The sequence below is a fragment of the Triturus cristatus genome, chromosome 11 (genome assembly GCF_964204655.1).
Source record: "Triturus cristatus chromosome 11, aTriCri1.1, whole genome shotgun sequence".
Taxonomy (NCBI): domain Eukaryota; kingdom Metazoa; phylum Chordata; class Amphibia; order Caudata; family Salamandridae; genus Triturus; species Triturus cristatus.
Window position 1 is genome coordinate 522896455 of NC_140594.1, and position 20272 is coordinate 522916726.

At 47.8% G+C, this 20272-nt stretch overlaps 1 protein-coding gene across 1 annotated transcript in view; it reads right to left on the reverse strand.

The window, feature by feature from the left end:
* Positions 1 to 20272, reverse strand: part of LOC146784506 (zinc metalloproteinase-disintegrin-like VLAIP-B) — a 3216124-nt gene that overhangs the window by 2211490 nt on the left and 984362 nt on the right. The window lies entirely within an intron of this gene.

Here is a 20272-nt window from a genome sequence, read left to right on the forward strand (position 1 = left end):
TCGTAATCAAGTCCTAAGTCTCCCTCCTACATTCATCCCAGCTACCCATCTCTTTTTCTCATCCAACTTCCCTAACTCTCATCCCTACCATAGACCAATCATCCTGCATCCCTACTTGTCATCCATCATATATACCTCGTCAAGCACTTCTACTTTTCATGCATCATTCCTACTTATCATCCATCATCTTCACTTCTCATCACTACTTGCCATTCACTATCCATTATCCCTACTTTTCATCAATTTTCCATCATCCTTACTTCTCGTCCATCAGCCATCATCACTTCTCATTCCTACTGCTAATCCATCATCCCTACTTCTTATCGCTACATCTCATCCATCACGCTACTTCATATACATGTTCCTTAATTCTCATCCCCATTTCTCATCCATCATCCCTATTTCTCATCTATCATCCCTGCTTCTCATCTCTACTCCCTATTTCCCCACTCTGCTTCTCATTCATCATTCCTACTTTTTATCCATTATCCCTACTAACATCTACTATGCCGACTTCTCAACCTGGGGAGGCAAAGCTAACCTGTATACTCAAGGGAGCATCGCTACTGGCAGCCCTAGGCCCCACGTATATAATCCATTGGTCCACTGGCCTTGGATGTGCATAATCAGAAGGGGAACTAAACAGGAGGCAGCCAGTGTGCGCATCGGGTGCTTCGGCCGTGTTGGGAAGAGTGTAGCATACACAGACCCTGATTACTGGCGAGTGCAATGACACCAAGATGGGCCACCCCATCTAAACACATGCGCAGGGCAGGCCTTTCGGTGGAGCCTCAGCCCAGATATGCAGGTACAGCTGGATGCTGGCTACTCGGCAGAGGTGAGGAAGAGTCCAAGCTGTGGGAGCAAGGAGTCCTGCTTGTACATTACACGCAATGATCAGCCTGCAAGGGCCTTTGTAATGCTACTACCGGCTGCACCCACCTAAACCTAAAAATTGGAAACAAGGGCAAGGACGCACCTTGGTTCACTGAGGAGCTCAGGGCTCTGAAACGTACGCTTCGCCACCACGAAAGACAGTGGCGTAAAGCTTATGAGCCACAGGCTCTCGTAGAGTACAGGGCAAAAGTCTCCACTTATAAAAAAGTGCTTCTTAGCAGGAAAGCTGAATACTATGAAAATAGGATCTTGGTGGCAACTAACAAACACAATCATTGAAAATGCAATAGGTCTCGCCTTTGATTAAGTTAAAGTCCTTTGCTTTGCTAATGGTATTGTATAGCAAAGCAAATGGCTTTAACTTAATGTAAGGCGAGACCTATTGCATTTTTAATGCTTATTTGTAATGCAGCCCGTTTTCCTTAAAGGAAAACGGGATGCATTTAAAAAAAAAGAATTGAAACGTTTTCGTTTCATTTTTTAAGGGGAGGTCCCTGGGACCACTGCCTGCCTAAAAAATATTTTCCCCTGCATTTGCAAAGGGGAAGGGGTCCCCTGGGTACCCCTTCCCTTTTGCGAGTGCATTACCACCCTCTTGAAAAGGGTGGTAATTTGCGAGTATTTTGTGCCCGCAATTGCGGACGCAAAACATTCTTACATAGGGTTGCGCTCGCTATTAGGAAGGGAACGCCCCTTCCTAATAGCGAGTGGCAAAATAGGGTTTGTACATTCCCCATGCTGTTTTTGCATGCGCAAACCGGTTCGCAAACCCGTTTGCACATGCAAAAATGGTCGTACATCTGGCCCTAAGTGATTTGCCTAGAATCACAGGATGTGGAGTCGACCCTGAGGCTCGAACCTTGGTTTCCCAGCTCCAAGGTCGACAAGCCGTAAAACCTCATCCTCTCCCCTTTGACCATGTACATCGCTCAGCTGTCATTTGGATAGGTTTGCACTACCGAAATACTAGGTACATGCATACAGATACCCCTCTGAGCCCTTCTAAGCTCTGAAGTGGAGGCACGCAAGAGGTGGCAGGGGTGGAGGCAAGGGGAACGAAGCAGTGAAGCATTTGCCACAGGAGTCGATGCTTCACCCACTGACAGCCGTAGTGAACGGGGTAGGTACTACTGCTCATGTGACATCAAAAGGGGCACATTGCCATTGGTTAAATGGACGCTGTCCGCTCGCCATAAGTTGTAAAGGGGACCCTGTCCTCCCTCGGCTCTCGCTAAGCATTCTACGATGTTGCACAAGTGTGCACATTAAACACGTTTGCAGGTGATTCCAGTTTTTTGTGCTAAGTGTGGATTTTGTCTTACTCCGATGGCCTTTCCACATTCTTTTTCATAGTTTTCAAGTTGCTCCGCACCTTCAGTGGCACATTCACTTCGGACCTGACTGCGTCCAACAACCATGCATTGCATCTATGCATTGCCTGGTTGGAATGCTTTAACGTGCTTGTGTCGTGCACGCGCTCCTCCACAGATGATGCCCTGTTTCACCAAAGTAGGTCGTAACAGGTAAGTCCTAACAAATGCTGCGCTGGAAGCCAAGTGATGATTTCAGCCAATGAAACGTGAGATGCTAATATCACTGTTTATTTAATGACTGCCCTCGCCCCACCTTGTATCAACATGTTGGGAACACAGAGCCCGGAGCTAGCGGGAATGCGAAGAGATGGCGATGAGACAGCGACGCCAGGCAGAGGTGTCCCGCTATGACGTAGGTTCTCGTTTCATTCTGGGGTCCAACACTGTCTGTGAGGTCGAACAGCAGCCGGCAGCAGTAACTCATGGCCGTGTCCATCTTTGGCCAGGAGACTGACAGTACACAGGCGCACTTGTCCACATTCTAAAGTTGTCACATTTAATATTCAGGGGTGTAGCACAGCAGCAGCCCACTAATAGTACTGCAAATAATCTCTATGACCCCTCCCATTTCTCAGATGTGAGGTCCTGTTTGGATCTAAAAGAAACGTTTTCATGGATGTTGCATGAAACACAAACACTTCTCTGCAAAATGTCTGTAATAGACTCGCTCCCCACTGAAATTAAAAACAAAAAAGTGCATCGGGAGCAATAAAGGGGAGAATGTCACACTGCCAGTAAAAGATCAAATCCCGGCGGGCGTGGCTAAAAGGAGACAGGGTGGCAACAAGCAGCGATTAAAATGCCTTGCATGCTGTGGAAATATGGATTTTTCTGGTCAGTTATGTCCCCTATCTTGGACCCCAACGGTTCTATGTGCATGTTACAAGTACATGTATGTTCCCTCCAGTTCCAGTTATGAAGACGCAAACACATGTGCGTCCACCGTCAACATGTCCTCTGTCAGATCCGCTATGAATAGGCCGGATATTCCATTCCTAAGTACGAAAGGCCACCGCCTTTATATGGTTCACTTATGCCATTTTACAGTCCAGGCAAGTAGGCCCTGATTCTGTCATCGAACTCTTCTTGCCTTCTGCCTCTGAAAACTCCAGTCTGAGCCTGCATCTGTGACCATGAACTTTGTCTCATTCTCTGCGCGGCTCACGAAGCCTGACATCAGCTTGCTGCCTGCCAAAGAACTGTATTTCACCTTCGAGTTATCTGCTTCGCCCCTCAGCCGATGCATTCCTGTCTAGTAGTTTAAATAAACATTCTTCCAGCTACCGAGCAATGGCTCGGCTTCTCTGTCTTTATGCAAGAAATTCATAGTCCTGTTACCATGGAATATTCCTACCCCCTCGCATTTAGTGTAGACACTTAGACGCTTGTACACGCACGCACAGTCAGTATAGAATAGATTCTGTCCGAGAGTCCTTCTTTTGTGGATAACATAGTTCTTTAAACATAGGATATTAGATATGATTTGGGATTAGGTTGACTTGACCCCCCAGACTTTTCGTCTCCACATGTAGAGCTAAATGTCAAGTCCCCTTCACCCCCTAGTTGCACGTCAATCACACGTCATGCTGCTGCGCGCGCATCTATGCCAAGTATTATCTTATAGATCCACCTATATATGACATCATAACCAATTATGTTCCTTTTTACTCCTTATTACACCCATTTTCGGTTACGCATATGAATCGTCATTTTCCTTATCAATTGTTACGCCTACTGTATTCGCTTCATTGTAATGTATGTACTATAAAAGTCATTTCTTGTCAATAATGTATGTACTTCACTTCCTGAACCTCCGTGGTGATGGAACTTGGAGCAACCGATTATAATCGATCATTGGAATAAAGCCCATTCCGAACCTCTAATACCACGGATTCTGCCTCTTATTTACTGAGCTATTTTATTATGTTTCTGTATCAAATTAAGTCCCGGTAATTAAAATATTTACCACATGAATGCCGCCCGAACAGGGACACTTTCTCATCTCACGCGCCGGCGGTGCGTTGCAGGCCCGGTCTCCTGCCACAGCTGGACAGACAACAACGCGTACCAGCAGGATTTCCTGTATCTCCCTCCGGTCAAGCGGGGGCGACTGAGGCTGCGATCAACACCCAGACGAGGCGGTGAGAAGTGCGAAGTATCCCGACCAGAGCCTAGCTGAGAGAGCAAGATCCGAGGTATACAGAGGCCCACCAGTTTCCGAAGTCCCAAGTCGAGTCCAGTGTCCGAAGCGTTCGAGTCGAGTCCAGTCCGGTTCAAGTTCAGTCCAGTTTCCGAGGCCTTCCGTTTCCGAGCTACCCGGTGAGTACCATTACTGGGGAGGCTTTCTGACGTGCACATAGTTTGTGCCGGTCAAGACGGGTTTGGGTACACAAATCCGGTCTGCACTGTTTCAGCAGTGTATCTGTACTGTTTAGCAGTATATCAAGTATATAATTCAGTTAATGTCGAGTATTATGTTTAGTGGTTTAAGTTCTCCTTAGATCGTCATCATTGTTCATTGTTCAGGTAAATGTTAAATGTTAAATGTTTTAATAACGTCCTGCATATTGTGGTGTGAATGACTGTTCATTATCGTGGTTACTGTATTAAGTTTTGTTTTAAATCAAGTATCAGATTAGTTCTCAATATGCCGCTCTTTTCAAAATTAAGACAGATCACAACAAGAAAAGGGGTACTCGAAGAAGCCGTTCCTATTCCTCCTAGGGACACTCCAGGGTACTTCATGTATCATAAACATGGCTTAGATGCTATATTATTTCTTGATCTATGGGTAGACTACACTAAGGAATTACCGGAAAGTCAGAGGTGGCCCGCAGCGGGGACCTGGGATGCGGAGTGCATCATGAAAGTCGAGGAAGAGTTATGGAAAAGGAAAGTCAGGCAGTCACAGAAAGATGCCGTTGAGTTATGGCGTAAAGAATCTCATAGACGTACAGAAAAAGCACTCCGACAGGAAGAGAAGAATAAAGAGAGTTCAAATAAAGTTCGAGAAAATCTATTAATTGAGGAAGGTATCCGAGTGAAATCAGAACAAGTAGACAGACAAAGAAATGCCCTTATGAATGGTATGTATCCCCTTCTGGCCGAAGGATTACCTAAGGCTACTCCAGAAATACCGAAAGACTTGCCAACCCCATTATTCCCAATAAAGGTACATCCTAAGGGGCATCCTAGAACCGCAGAAGATGTTTTTCTTTCCTCATATTTAGATGACGCAGCTCCCGAGTATGCTAACCACGCCCCACATAGACCGTTGACCGGGGAGGTTCAACGCCAAGATCCGGTACTTGTACCCTTACAGCATCAAGTTCTGACACAAGTTCCGGCAAGCACATCTGTTTCTGCATCTGTTCCTACAGCTACTTCTATAGCTGTATCCACACCTATAGTTGCTGTATCACGTTCAACGAATCCTTTCACACCCGATACCCCAGATGGGGCTACCGGAGGTGCTACCAATATCTTTTCTACGCCACCTAGAATAAATAAACTTACTTTTCAAGAGTCAGCACATTCACGTACCCCCAAACTCATAAATGCCCGTACGCTTAAGGAACTTCTTATAGATTGTAGATATGACCCTGTGCCCGGAAAAGAGGACGAAATGACCCTAGCATCATTACGTATCAGACGAGCCGCAGTGTATTTAGGGAAATTACCAGGAATGACTGCACATCTAGATAATATATATCATTTTGTTCAAACCGGACGAGATTCTGAATGTATTAACAGAGCTATGGAATACCAGAAAGTGGAAATACAGGGGGAACTGTTGCGTTTCCTCATAAATTGTGTGATCAGAAATCAAGACCGACCGGGGGTAGACCCGGAAGCAATGCAGATTCTTACCAGATGGAGCCAGAATATATCAGAAGGGAGACATGATAAGCAAAACTGTATAATAGCCATGTGCCGAAAGATCCGTAAAGAAATAGAACGCCTACACGAAGAAAGATTAGCGGTAGACCAGTTCGAACAAAGCGAGGAAGAAGCATCAGGACTGCCCACAGGACAGTCAGAAACTATAGCCTATGTAGGGAGAGGAAGATCTTGTAGTAGTACTAGATGTCTTACTGATCCGATACGTCCGATGTGTCTAGAAAATAACAGGAAATTTCAAACACCAATAATAAATATAAGGTCTAACGAGCATTCATTTCAAGAAGCAGATAAATTACTCCGAGAACGAAGGGGTTATCATTTTCTCGATTCTATGGATGAACAAGAATTAGCCAGGTCAGCTGTTCATTGGGTTGACAGTCCCGGGAAGTATAGTGATGACACAGTAGCACACACATTTTTGAATCTCACCCCAGATGAACAGCGTTTAGCTGGGATTTATATGATTCAACAACTTCTTATATTATATAAAAGCCAACATTCAGATCCTGGTCCCTTACCTGATATATTGACCGAATTACTCACGAATAGATGGAGAGGTTCAGGTACTAAGCTAATTAAAGAAATACTAGAATCAAGAAAGCAGTACATTCTTTTTATATGCCCAGAACATGTCTCACTGCCCATCAAGGAAAGAACTACGTATTACATGGACAGACAGAATCCCTTACGAGAAGTGCACCCAATAAAGGGCGAGGACAATCAGTTTAAACGTGTATATGTGTATACGCCCATATCGAAAATAGAATTGTTGGAAATGAAGAAAGTGGTACCCAGTCATGACAAAGACCCAGCGGGTTTCCACCGAGAAATTAAAGACATGTTACTCATGGGAGAGTATACCTATCCCGACATTATGACAATACTAAAGGTATTGATGCCTGCTGGCATTTATGAAAAACTCAAGGAAAAAGAGTGGGAGGTAGGAGACCAAAAGATAGATTGGACAGCATTAGAAGCAGAAGAAAAGGCCCGAGGTCCAGGTTCGGGGCTTGGGGACAAAACTAAAGCACTACCAGGTCTACTAGTACAGGTACTGCCACGTTTATTGACCACGAAAAAGGAAGACTGGGGTGCAATTTCAGCCTGTAAACAAAAGCAAGATGAAGACACTAGTGATTTCTATGCACGATTTGAAAAATGTTTTGGAATAAATAGTGGTATAAAAGCAAGTAGCGAATCATACCCACATCTGTTTGTGACAAAATTAGTTGAAAATTCCTTGCCCCAAGTAAAGAATAGAGTATTAAAATTCGAGAGTACCTGGCAAGGTAACACTCCATCACAAATGTTACAAATGTTACAGTATCATCACAATAGAATTAGAGAGGAACAAGATCATGAACAAAGGCGCATGAAAGACACGAAAATGAAAATGCTAGTTTCTCAGACAGTTCCAGCTGAGGGACATAAAAAGGGTATGACACATCCCGGTGATTTCGCAGGACCTATAAAAGGGACATGCAATTATTGTAAAAAGCCAGGTCATTACGTACACGATTGTCCAGTTTTGAAACATAATATCGCCATAGGTAATACAAAAGAAAGACCACGGCCACTTAGACAGGATCAGAATGAACAAGGAGCTTTGCAGCATGCACAGTCCATGCCAGCTCCACCACAGTCTGTACAGTTTGTGCCAGCTGCACCAGCGCTGCCTGTCGCTGCCACACAAACCACGACACGACAACTGTACCAGACCGCACAGTATGACTATCCTGATTACCAACGATACGCATGAACCAGCCTAGAGAGGGAAGTTGACTTACCCCTTATCGAGATCCCGGTAGACCAAGAAGGACCTTATGTACATAGTGAATTATTAGGCCAAGATAGAAAATTTTTACTCGATACAGGGGCAAGTCGAACAACCATAAAACGTAGTGAAGTTCCAGGGGCACCCCTCTCAGGCTCACAGAATATTTCCCTTGGTTTTTCAGGAAAACCTATTGTTAATGAAGTGTCACAACCTCTTCCACTTACGATAGGACCTTTGACCCGAACTACAGATTTATTGCTTACTAAATCATGTCCAGAAAACCTGTTAGGAATAAAAACACTGAAGGCTCTAGGAGCTATAATATGTTGTTCTCCGGAAGGAGTAAGATTGTTTTTACGTGATTTTAAAGGTCATTATGTGTCTAGAGACATGGATCCCCATTGCAGACTTTACCTACACATCTATGGGCACAAGGCCCTACTGATGTCGGTTGCATGAATATTACACCATATCGAGTCACACTAAAGGCAGGAGTGGTACTACCACGAATGCGACAATACAAGTTACCACCAGATGCTGTAGTGGCTTTACTACAAATCATTGACGAGCTCATTACACAAGGAGTAGTTGTAGAAACAGACTCCAATGTATGTAATTCACCGATAATTCCGATTCTTAAACGGACAGATCCAAAGGCCCCGCCAGTATATCGATTGGTTATTGATCTGCGCGAATTAAACAAGTTCATTGTGCCACAATTCCCTGTGGTCCCTGATATCTCGTCATTATTGACAGCTATTGATTCCGAAGCGACATCCTTTACTATAATCGATCTCAAAAACGCCTTTTTCAGCGTCCCAATAGATCCGGAAAGCCAATATTTGTTCGGATTTAGTTTAAATGGACGTAGCTTCAAATTCTCACGCGCACCTCAAGGATTTACAGAAAGCCCCAGCATCTATAGCCAAGCACTGAAACGAGAACTTGACAGTATCCACATGCCAGTTAACACTGCCTTGCTTCAATATGTCGATGATCTGCTGATCACCGCCCGAAGCGAACCCGAATGTGAAAAAGCATCACTGACAGTTTTACAATTTCTAGCCGAAAAGGGGCACAAGGTGTCCCCTTCTAAGCTGCAATTCTGTGTCCAGCGAGTTATTTACCTTGGTCACTCGCTGTCCAAGGAGGGAAGGCAGCTTACACCAGACCGCATTCAGTTAATAGCTAACATGCCAATACCCAAGACACAAAAGGAGGTGCGGGCTTTCATAGGCCTCACTTCATATTGTAGACAGTGGATCCCTCAGTATGCATTTCTAGCAAAACCACTCATTCAGTTGACAACACAGGAGGCAGCCACATCGACTGTTCTCCCTTGGACTCAGGAACATACACAAGCTTTTGAAAGCCTAAAGAAAGTTTTATGTCAAGCACCTGTTTTAGCAAAGCCATGTTACAGAAAACAGTTTACACTCTTTGTTACAGAACGCGAAGGTACTGCCTTGTCAGTACTCACACAGGAACAAGCAGGAGCACACAAACCATGTGCTTATTTTTCTAGTACATTAGATCCAGTAGCTCAGGCTTTGCCTGCGTGCCTAAAATCAGTGGCAGCGACAGCTTTAGCAATCAGACAAAGCGATGCCATAGTGTTAGGACATCCATTGACAGTACAAGTACCACATGCAGTAGAGGTTCTTGTGAACCGAACACAAACACAACATTTGACTATAGCAAGACTTACAGGGTACGAACTTACATTGTTCCAGCCACATATAGAAATCAGACGCTGTAACACATTGAATCCTGCCACACTTTTGCCAGTAATCGGAACAGACCCACTAGCCCATGACTGTATTGAAGTTATTACTATAACGACGAAACCCAGACAAGATTTAACCGATGTCCCATTGTCAGACCCAGACCTGACATTGTATGTAGATGGTTCATGTATGAGAACAAATACAGGAGAGTTAGTGGCTGCTTACGCAGTCACAACAGATACTGAAGTCATTGAAACTAATCGTATAAATACTTTGTCAGCTCAAGCCGCAGAGCTTATTGCTCTGACACAAGCCTGTATTCAAGCCACAAATAAAAAAGTCAACATATACACTGATTCACGTTATGCATTCGGAGTTGTACATGACTTCGGCGTGCTGTGGCGAGAGAGAGGTTATTTAACTTCCCACGGTGCCCACATTCAGCACGGACCCCTCATTCATGCCTTATTAGACGCAATACATCTACCTATTGCAATATCGATTATGAAATGCAAAGCACATACGAAAGTTACTGATATCATTTCTCAAGGCAATGATCTAGCCGACAGAACAGCTAAACAGACTGCGCAAACCCAAACATCCGACATGACAAAGACAATAGTCCCGACGCCGACACATTGTATGACAGTTAAAGATCCTACTCTTGATGTAATTGACATACAGACACATGCTACACCAGACGAAATAAAGAAATGGACTGAATTAGGAGGGATCCAAACGGACCAAGGATGGATGATGAAGGAAAAGTCTGTGTGGTTCCTTCCTGATTCAATGGTCCAAGTTATAGTTAACACTATACATAGTCCAGCACATCTAGGAGAAAAAGCTATGCTAGATAGCATTCAACACATTTGGTTCAATAAACATTTACGAGCAGCAGCCAAACAAAAGGTCCGTACCTGTATGATCTGTTGCCAGTTCAACCCAGGAAAAAGTGTTCCCGTAGAACAAGGTGGATTTCATCCTCCTAATCACCCTTTTGAAGTCCTCCAGATGGATTATATCCAGATGGAACGATGTCGAGGATTCAAATATGTTCTCGTAGTTGTCTGCGCTCTGTCCCGCTGGACGGAGGCATACCCGGTTTCAGATTACACTGCCCCGACTACTGCCAAACAGTTGGTTCGAGAATTCTTCCCACGATACGGTTTACCTCGTGTTGTTCACTCAGATAACGGCCAGCCGTTCTCATCCGAATTAATGAAACACGTTTCACTTTTGTTAGGTTATCAGTGGAAATTCCACTGTGTCCGACACCCTGAGGCAGCAGGTCTCGTAGAAAGACATAATTAGGGGTGGGCGGAATTTGCGGAATTAACCTTCGCAAATTATCGCGAGAATGTTTAAAATTATCGCAAACAAGCAGAAATATCGCGAAGATGCGGAAGTTTTTTTCCGGCATGTTCGCGCGATTTTCTGCATGGTTGCGGGTCGCCAACTTACCCATGTGGCTGCTTGCGGGCGCGGCCATCTTGTTTTGAGTTGTTCTCGCGGTGCATGATCGCGAGAAGAAAGACGTGATCGCGCGACGCATGACGTCACTGCGGGCGCGAACTGTCGCGAGACAGCGCAAATGGCTAAAAACAATACAACATCTCATGGAGAACGCGACCGGATCAAGAAAACTTGTCGGCGAACGCAGGGAATCAGGTAAGGCGATCGCGCGCGCGCGAGAATGTATCATTTTACAGCGCGAGCAAGAAACAAATTATCGCCAAGCTGCGGAAACCGGAATTTTTGACATCTTCGCGCTCTCCGCGGAACGCAAAAATGTCAAATTATCGCAATTTCCGCGAACGGAACGAAATTTTTGCCCAGGCCTAGACATAATCAGACTCTGAAAATAAGATTATCCAAAATATGCAGAGAAAAAGGTGTCGACTGGGTAGTAGCACTACCAGTTGCACTCTTTTACACAAGAATGGTAGCACACTCTCGAACAGGGCTATCCCCGTATGAAGTGATCTTCGGCAGACCACCAAATATGTGGGGGACGCCTATGCCACGAAAAATAACTGATATTGACTGTAATATGCTGACAGATTACTTGGCTTCCTTGATGTCTGCACTACAATCTTGTCGTTCACAGGTAGCTGCAGCCTTTCCCGACAACACTGAGGTGAAACCCCTTGACGTAGTTCCGGGGGACCTTGTTCTTGTGAGGAATTTCGACCGAAAGACTCAGCTGGAGCCCAGGTGGAAAGCACCCAAATTGGTCCTGCTGACCACAAGGACAGCCGTGAAGATCGAGGGCAGGAAAGGATGGGTGCATTCAAGTCATATCAAGAAATTTCATGGACTTCCTTCAGATGTAAACAGCCCACCTCGTGTGTCCTCACCAATTGACTCAAAACTACCTCTGGCTGAGGCCGACAGTAAAGAACTCTACAAACTAAAATTAAGGCCTAGGCCGTCGGACGATTTGATTGTTTAAGTCCTCTCCTAGGTGAAGCGGTTGAATCTGTCTCCGACATGTATCGCCTAGACCTGAATCATGGACAGTCGCGAAAAGTGATGAAACGACAGGCGTATTGTAAATCACTGCGTAGCCATTGCATAGTGACATTATTAATCTTGTTTTTCTTAAGTCTTTTAATAATTACTGCAAGTATATTGATGCACATATATTACCCTATTGCCAGTAACGTTTACAATGTTACTGCTGAACATTCTTTTAGTGACTTACCCCCGCATGAATTGTCTTATAGACTTGCGCTGCGCAATAACACTTTCATTAGTATGTTACATCATTCCCACCAGACTAGTAATGCTACTAATTGTTGGGTGTGTGGCCGGCTCCCTCCCTATCAGAATTATGAAGGAGTCCTGCCTTTCTTTCCACATCCGTTTACACATAATGGCTCCTGTGGAGCATGGTTCAGCTTAATCAATTCCATAGACTCAGACACAGCAGTTTATCAAGACCATTGGGTATGGGGAAACCTGAACCTAGTTTTATTCAAAGTCTGTTACCCTGACAAGGAGGGTCGCCCCAAAGGAACAGGAACTGATCTAGAAAATGAAGTATATGGATTAGGTAACTTTACTCCTAATCTCATGATTCTAAATATCGAATCCGAAGTTGAACTAGTTTTACCAACCATGTCAGTATTCCCAGCGAAAGGTGAATTGTGTGTAAGAAAAGTTGGTTCCATACATATGGGCCATAGTAAATGCACTACTACAGTAGAATTCAGTGATCAAGGCAAATCCTCATTCAGAGCTTATCGCCACTCCTACTTTATATGTGGTCAGACTGCATATATGCGTCTACCTCTAGATTGGGATGGTACCTGCTACATTGCATTCCTTTTGCCACCTGTTTTCCTAGCTCCTCCTGATTATTATAGAAATATTCATTTAGTACACAACAGAGAGCGGAGAGATCTCCCAATTGTCGATTACACTGAAACAGCATGGGAAAAATACACAGATTTCAATAAAGGCATCTTTCCCTATATAGGTACTGTTACTAATAGTAAGCTGATACGTAGATTAACTAGAACCCTTGAAGCAGTAGTGAATGAAACTATTTCCGCCTTAGGCAATTTAACAGAAGAGCAGTCTGCTATGCGGATTGTTGTGCTTCAAAATCGTCTTGTCCTTGACGTCATCCTGGCTGATAGGGGCGGAGCTTGTAGGGTCATCGGATCAAGCTGCTGCATATTCATACCAGAAAATTCGCCATCTGTATATAAGGCCATAACCCGCCTTCATAAGATTGTAAGCCAGATACACCAGAATCCAGGCACCTGGACTTGGTCCGGTTGGTTTTGGAGCGTGATATCAGCCTGGGGATGGAGAGTTCTATCCTTCCTAGGTATTGGCCTTCTCATACTATTCAGTTGCTGCTTATGCCTGCAATGTGGACCAGCGATTTGTGGTCTGTGTGCCACATCGTGCATTCCACATCAAGATTTTCATTCAAGATCCCGGAAGAAGAAAGAAGAACAAATGATGCTATATGAACAGATCAATGGATTAATGAAGATTGATATCTCTTGACGGGCAAGTAGGGGACAAGGAGGGAATGTGGAAATATGGATTTTTCTGGTCAGTTATGTCCCCTATCTTGGACCCCAACGGTTCTATGTGCATGTTACAAGTACATGTATGTTCCCTCCAGTTCCAGTTATGAAGACGCAAACACATGTGCGTCCACCGTCAACATGTCCTCTGTCAGATCCGCTATGAATAGGCCGGATATTCCATTCCTAAGTACGAAAGGCCACCGCCTTTATATGGTTCACTTATGCCATTTTACAGTCCAGGCAAGTAGGCCCTGATTCTGTCATCGAACTCTTCTTGCCTTCTGCCTCTGAAAACTCCAGTCTGAGCCTGCATCTGTGACCATGAACTTTGTCTCATTCTCTGCGCGGCTCACGAAGCCTGACATCAGCTTGCTGCCTGCCAAAGAACTGTATTTCACCTTCGAGTTATCTGCTTCGCCCCTCAGCCGATGCATTCCTGTCTAGTAGTTTAAATAAACATTCTTCCAGCTACCGAGCAATGGCTCGGCTTCTCTGTCTTTATGCAAGAAATTCATAGTCCTGTTACCATGGAATATTCCTACCCCCTCGCATTTAGTGTAGACACTTAGACGCTTGTACACGCACGCACAGTCAGTATAGAATAGATTCTGTCCGAGAGTCCTTCTTTTGTGGATAACATAGTTCTTTAAACATAGGATATTAGATATGATTTGGGATTAGGTTGACTTGACCCCCCAGACTTTTCGTCTCCACATGTAGAGCTAAATGTCAAGTCCCCTTCACCCCCTAGTTGCACGTCAATCACACGTCATGCTGCTGCGCGCGCATCTATGCCAAGTATTATCTTATAGATCCACCTATATATGACATCATAACCAATTATGTTCCTTTTTACTCCTTATTACACCCATTTTCGGTTACGCATATGAATCGTCATTTTCCTTATCAATTGTTACGCCTACTGTATTCGCTTCATTGTAATGTATGTACTATAAAAGTCATTTCTTGTCAATAATGTATGTACTTCACTTCCTGAACCTCCGTGGTGATGGAACTTGGAGCAACCGATTATAATCGATCATTGGAATAAAGCCCATTCCGAACCTCTAATACCACGGATTCTGCCTCTTATTTACTGAGCTATTTTATTATGTTTCTGTATCAAATTAAGTCCCGGTAATTAAAATATTTACCACAATGCAATCATTGCACTGCCTTCAGCATGATTTGTGACGCCAAACGACGCGCACGAATCAACACTGAAGGCGGAGCTGGGACGAGGCTTCCTGGAATCGTATCGATTCCAAGAAGCCTCGTAAGACGAGAGCAGCGCATGCGCTGCTTACGTCACACGAGACCTAAAAAAGAAACATTTAAAATCCTCAAGGAACTGAGTCATAAACAGTCGCTGTATGTGCCGTCCAGCCAGGAACAATGCAATAAATTCTTATCCTATTTCTCCGATAAAGTACAAGATGTCCTGGCTGACATCAACAAATCCCCCCTTAAGCAATTCCTCAATGAAGAGGCGGTGACACGGGGAAATAGGGTAGAGCTGATCTCTTCCTTTCAAACTCTTTTTTTTTTTTTTTTTGAAAAAGTTTTTATTGAACAATAATTCGGTTACAAGTACGGGCCTACAACCACCCGGGCCGGCCGCTAGGTACAGAAGGAAATCTACACATATCAAGGCTGCAATCAGTTCCCAGGGCGCTGCCCCGCAGTGGCTCCAGATAGTTCTCGAGGAACAGGAAGCGTAAGTCCAACAATCACAAAAACAAAAGGAAAAACAATAAAAAACAAAAGGCGAGTTATGAGGGAAACCAGTGCGGATCAGGCTCCCCCCGGGAAACTCCCGTCAGGACAATTGAGCAATCCGCTAAAGAGAGGAGTACCGGGAGGCCGGGGACGGAGGGGGGGGGGGAGGGGGTCAAGGGAGATGAACGTCCATATGTAGTTGTTCCAAAAGGCGCCAGGAGCCATCAAGGGTCAGGGGGACATGGCGATATCAGTGTCTACCAGGGGGGGCGTACAGATGCCCCCGCGATACGCGTTCCATTGCCCCCAAATGCTACCCCATGCCCCCGGCTTGCCACGGGCCACATACACTGTCTTCTCCCTAAACATACACCAGTCCATATTCTCCTTCCATACTGACACGGTGGGCGGCCGTTGAGCGCCCCAAAGTTGCGCTATGTCCCTCTTGGCAATCATGTTCCCTAGGGCCGCCCACCGAGTCTGAGCCGCGCTGTAGTCATTGGGCTCCCACACATTCAGGACACAGCGACGCACCTCCGGCAGCAGCACAACCCCAGTAACCTGTCCCATTACCGTGTGGACCCGGCGCCAGTAGTCCGCCACCTCGCGGCACTCCCAAAGGATATGAAGAAAGGTGGCGCTGAGCCCACAGCCTCGCTTACAGAGCCCGTCGTCGGAAAATCCCATCGAGACCAAGCGCGGACCCGTCACATACACCCGGTGGAGAATCTTGAGCTGTACCAACCGGAGACGAGCCGGAATGGCAACCTCCTTGGGGGACGACAGTGCAGACTGCCAATCTTCGTCGTCCAATTCCACCCCATCCCCAGTCCAAGCCTCCCGAAGGCGCACAAAAAGGTCCGCCCGGTGATTAATTAATTTTTTATAAATTAAAGAAATAGTACTATCAGGGACATGTCCGTCAAGTATGCGGTCCTCGAGGGGCGAGGAAACAGGGATCCTGGTCCCCTCCCCGAAGACCGAGAGCAGGGCGTGTCGAACCTGGGCGTAGCGGAAGAACTCCCTGTCGGTCAGCTCGTATTCTGCCTGGAGCACCGCGAAAGTCTTGACCGCGCCCTTGTGCCACAGGTCTCCCACTTTGCTGATACCAATCGTGTCCCACTGGTCAAACCCCTTCGTGGTCCACAAGCTGCCCAGGCGGTCGGAGGCAAACAAGGGAGTAGCACATGTTAATCGCTCACTCCAGCCCATGGCCGCCGTGGCAGCCCTCCAGGTCCGCACAGCAATCTTAGTAGGACCCGTAAGGGTCCGGCCAGCCAGGCGGGAATAAAGTGCCCTGTTGTAGTTCCCGCCGGGAAGCAGGAACTTGTCCATCTCATACGCCGGATTCAAGCCGGGCGCATACGTGGCGTGGTTAATGGCAGATAGCTGCGAGGCCCAATAGTACCTGCGAATGTCAGGAAGCGCGATGCCCCCGTCATACCAGGGGAGAGTGAGCTTGGCAAGAGCAATACGCGCCCGCCCGTCCCACACCAGTCTCCTCTGCAGGCTCTCCACCTCCCGAAAGTAGGCCACTGGGATAACGTCGAAGGAGTTCTGGAGTGCATAGAGGAACCTGGGAAGGGACATCATTTTGAACAGCGCGGCCCGACCCAGCGGGGACAGGGGCAGCCTGCACCACCGGGCCGTGTCCTCCCGCAGTCGCCGAAGTGGACGCAGGAGATTCTGCTCATAGCGAGCCGCCGGGTCCAGCGAAACGTATATCCCCAGGTACTTAAAGCCGCTCAGAGATATTTGAATCGGGAGCCGAGGCGGCAGGAGAGAAGGACCACCAGAGATGGGATAAACGCAGGATTTAGACCAATTGATCGTGAGACCCGAATTGTTCCCAAAGGAGGTCAGAACGTCAAAGAGGACGTTGAGCGACTGCCGTGGTGAGGTGAGATACAGGAGAATGTCGTCCGCATACAGCGAGACCCGATCTTCAAAGCCCGGGCCCCACCGGATCCCTCTAAGCGAGGGCTCCCAACGGAGCCAGGCAGCGAGTGGCTCCAGGGCGAGAGCAAAAAGCAACGGGGACAACGGGCACCCCTGCCTCGTGCCCCTGCCAAGGGCAAAGGGCCGAGAGACCCGCCCATTCACCACCACTTGAGCCATGGGTCCCGTGTAAAGGAGCCTCACCCAGCCAATAAATCCCTCTCCAAAGCCGAATTTATCCAAGACGGCCCAGAGGAATGGCCACTCAATAGTGTCAAAGGCCATCGTGGCATCCAAAGAAACCAGCACGGCCGGTTCGGAGAGGAACTCCGCCCTGGCAAGGGCACCGTGAAGACGCCGCAAGTTAAGAGCGGTGTTGCGGTGCGGGATAAAGCCGCATTGGTCCGGATGTATAAGGTCGCACACGACACTCAACAATCGATTGGCCAGGACTTTCGCCAGGATTTTAGGCTCCGCATTGAGCAGTGAAATAGGCCGGTAAGAAGTACAGCGGTCTCGCGGCTTGCCCTCCTTGGGGATAACGACTATAGTGGCCAAGCGCTGGTCGGCCGGAAGGGAACCCGCCGCAAGAGAGTCGCGAAACATGCGGCTGAGGAAGGGCGCAAGCTTATCAGGACGCAATTTGTATAGTTCAATGGGCAGACCGTTAGGACCCATAGCCTTGCCCGAGCGAAGGGAACGAATCGCGGTCGCTATTTCATCCGACGACAAGGGGGCGTCCAGCCGCTCTCGGTCCTCAACGGACAGGCCGGGCAGAGCAATATCTCTCAGTAAGAGGCGAGAGTCATCCTCATCCCTGTCAGTCACCGGGGAGTACACCGCCCGGAGGTGGTCGGCGAAACATTCCACAATCTCATCCGGCTCAGTCACACACACACCATCCGCAGCACGCAACTCGGGGACCACACGATTCACTCTCTCCTTTTTGTCCAGCCACGCAATCAACTTTCCCGCCTTGTCCCCCGCGTCATACAATCGGCCCTGCTGCTCCCTATACATAGTTTTGGCCGCGTCAGTGACCAGGGACCTATATTCGAACTGTTTCAGGCTAAGGGCATGTAGCCCGTCCGGAGTAACATTCGCCTCCAAGGCCGACTCCAGCCCCGAGATGTCAGTCTCCAGCTTCACCACCGCCTCGCTCCTAACCTTCTTGGCCACCACTATTTGGGCGAGGGCGTGTCCGCGTATCACAGTTTTAAAGGCTTCCCAAAGGGACAACGCAGACGACACCGACCCCTCGTTTTCACTGAAATATTGGTCCATGGCCTTAACCAGGCTGTCACGAGTCACAGGGTCCCGCAAGTACCAGGGGTTAATGGGCGCTATCCGCCCTGCGGACCGCGACCCGGTGTCAAAGAGAAGCCACAGCGGAGAATGGTCGGAGATACCACGCGCCAGGTGTCTGACCTCTCGAATCCTACCAGTCTGCGCCGCGGGCATAAGGAAGTAGTCTAACCTGGAGAGACTCCCATGCGCCCCCGAATGAAAGGTGAACTGACACTGGGTCGGATGCATTAGTCTCCAACTATCCACCAAGCCGAAGGTCTCCAACATCCCACCCAGCCATGACTGGGCAGCGGGGAGGGTCCTTGGTGGGTGACGATCCAGTTCACCCGAAACCACAGAATTAAAGTCCCCGCCCATGAGCAGGAGGCCGTCCGGAAGGTCAAGCAGCATTCGACCCAAGTCAATAAAGGTGGAGTTCTGGAGGCCCGGGGGGACGTAGACTGAAACCAGGGTAAGGGGCTGCCCCTCCCACCTCCCAATCAAACACACATAGCGCCCTCTGTCATCCGAGACTATCCTCGTGATCTCCACCGGAAGGGAGGTTCGCAGGAGAATGCCCGCCCCCCTGGAGCCAGTTGTGAAACCAGAATGGGCTACGAGGCGGTATCCCCCCCTGTTCATCGCATGGCAGACATTGCCGACCAAATGCGTCTCCTGGAGAAACACCACATCAGGAGTCAAACGACGCAAATATTGCAGTACAACACCCCGCTTAATACGGTCCCCCAACCCATTGACGTTCCATGACATAAGCCTCAACCCGTCTCCCCCCATCCCCTCCAATAGATCAAGAGGCCCCCAGCCCGCCGCACAGTTCCCAAATATGGACAAAAATCAATACCTCGCCCTGTAAACAAAAAACACACAACAAAACAACCCCTCTTCCCCCCCAACCCCACCCCAAGTCCAACTCCCCCCACCCTGCACCCCTGCGGGCCAAAGACCCCCCCCAACTTGCAGTGTGCCTGTCGCCCCACTAACCCCATTCTACAAAAAGACCCCGGAGGAGGAAAGGGACCCGAACCCGCCCGCACCCCTCACGGGTCCTGGTAAGACACAGTATGCAAAAGAGTAAGACCCAACTGTACAGTGCAAAACCGCAAAAGCAAGGACCAAATGTCAGTCTAAGGGGACCCGTCACCTGCGGTGCCCCCAGAGGGCCCGGGCCGGCCACCCCCGTCCGGCAGCGAGTCCAGCCAGTCACTTGCGGCCACAGGAGAGTCAAAAAAGGCTGTCCGCTCTCCATGCTCCACTCGTAGTTTCGCCGGGTAGATCATCGAATACTTCAGGCCTAGCTCGCGGAGACGGCGCTTCACCCCTTGGAATCCCATCCGCTGTTTCTGGACCAGTTGTGTGAAGTCCGGATAAAAATTGATGGTCGAGTTCTCGTAGCGGACCGGGCCACGGGTCCGTGAAGCCTGCAGAATAGCGTCGCGGTCCCTGTAGTGGAACAGTTTAGCCACGATAGGCCTCGGGGGGGCCCCCGGCCGCGGCCGGCCGCCCGGCACTCGATGGGCCCGCTCCACGGCGAAGAATTTGCTTAGGCCAGCCGGGGACAGCTGTTGCATGATAAGTTCC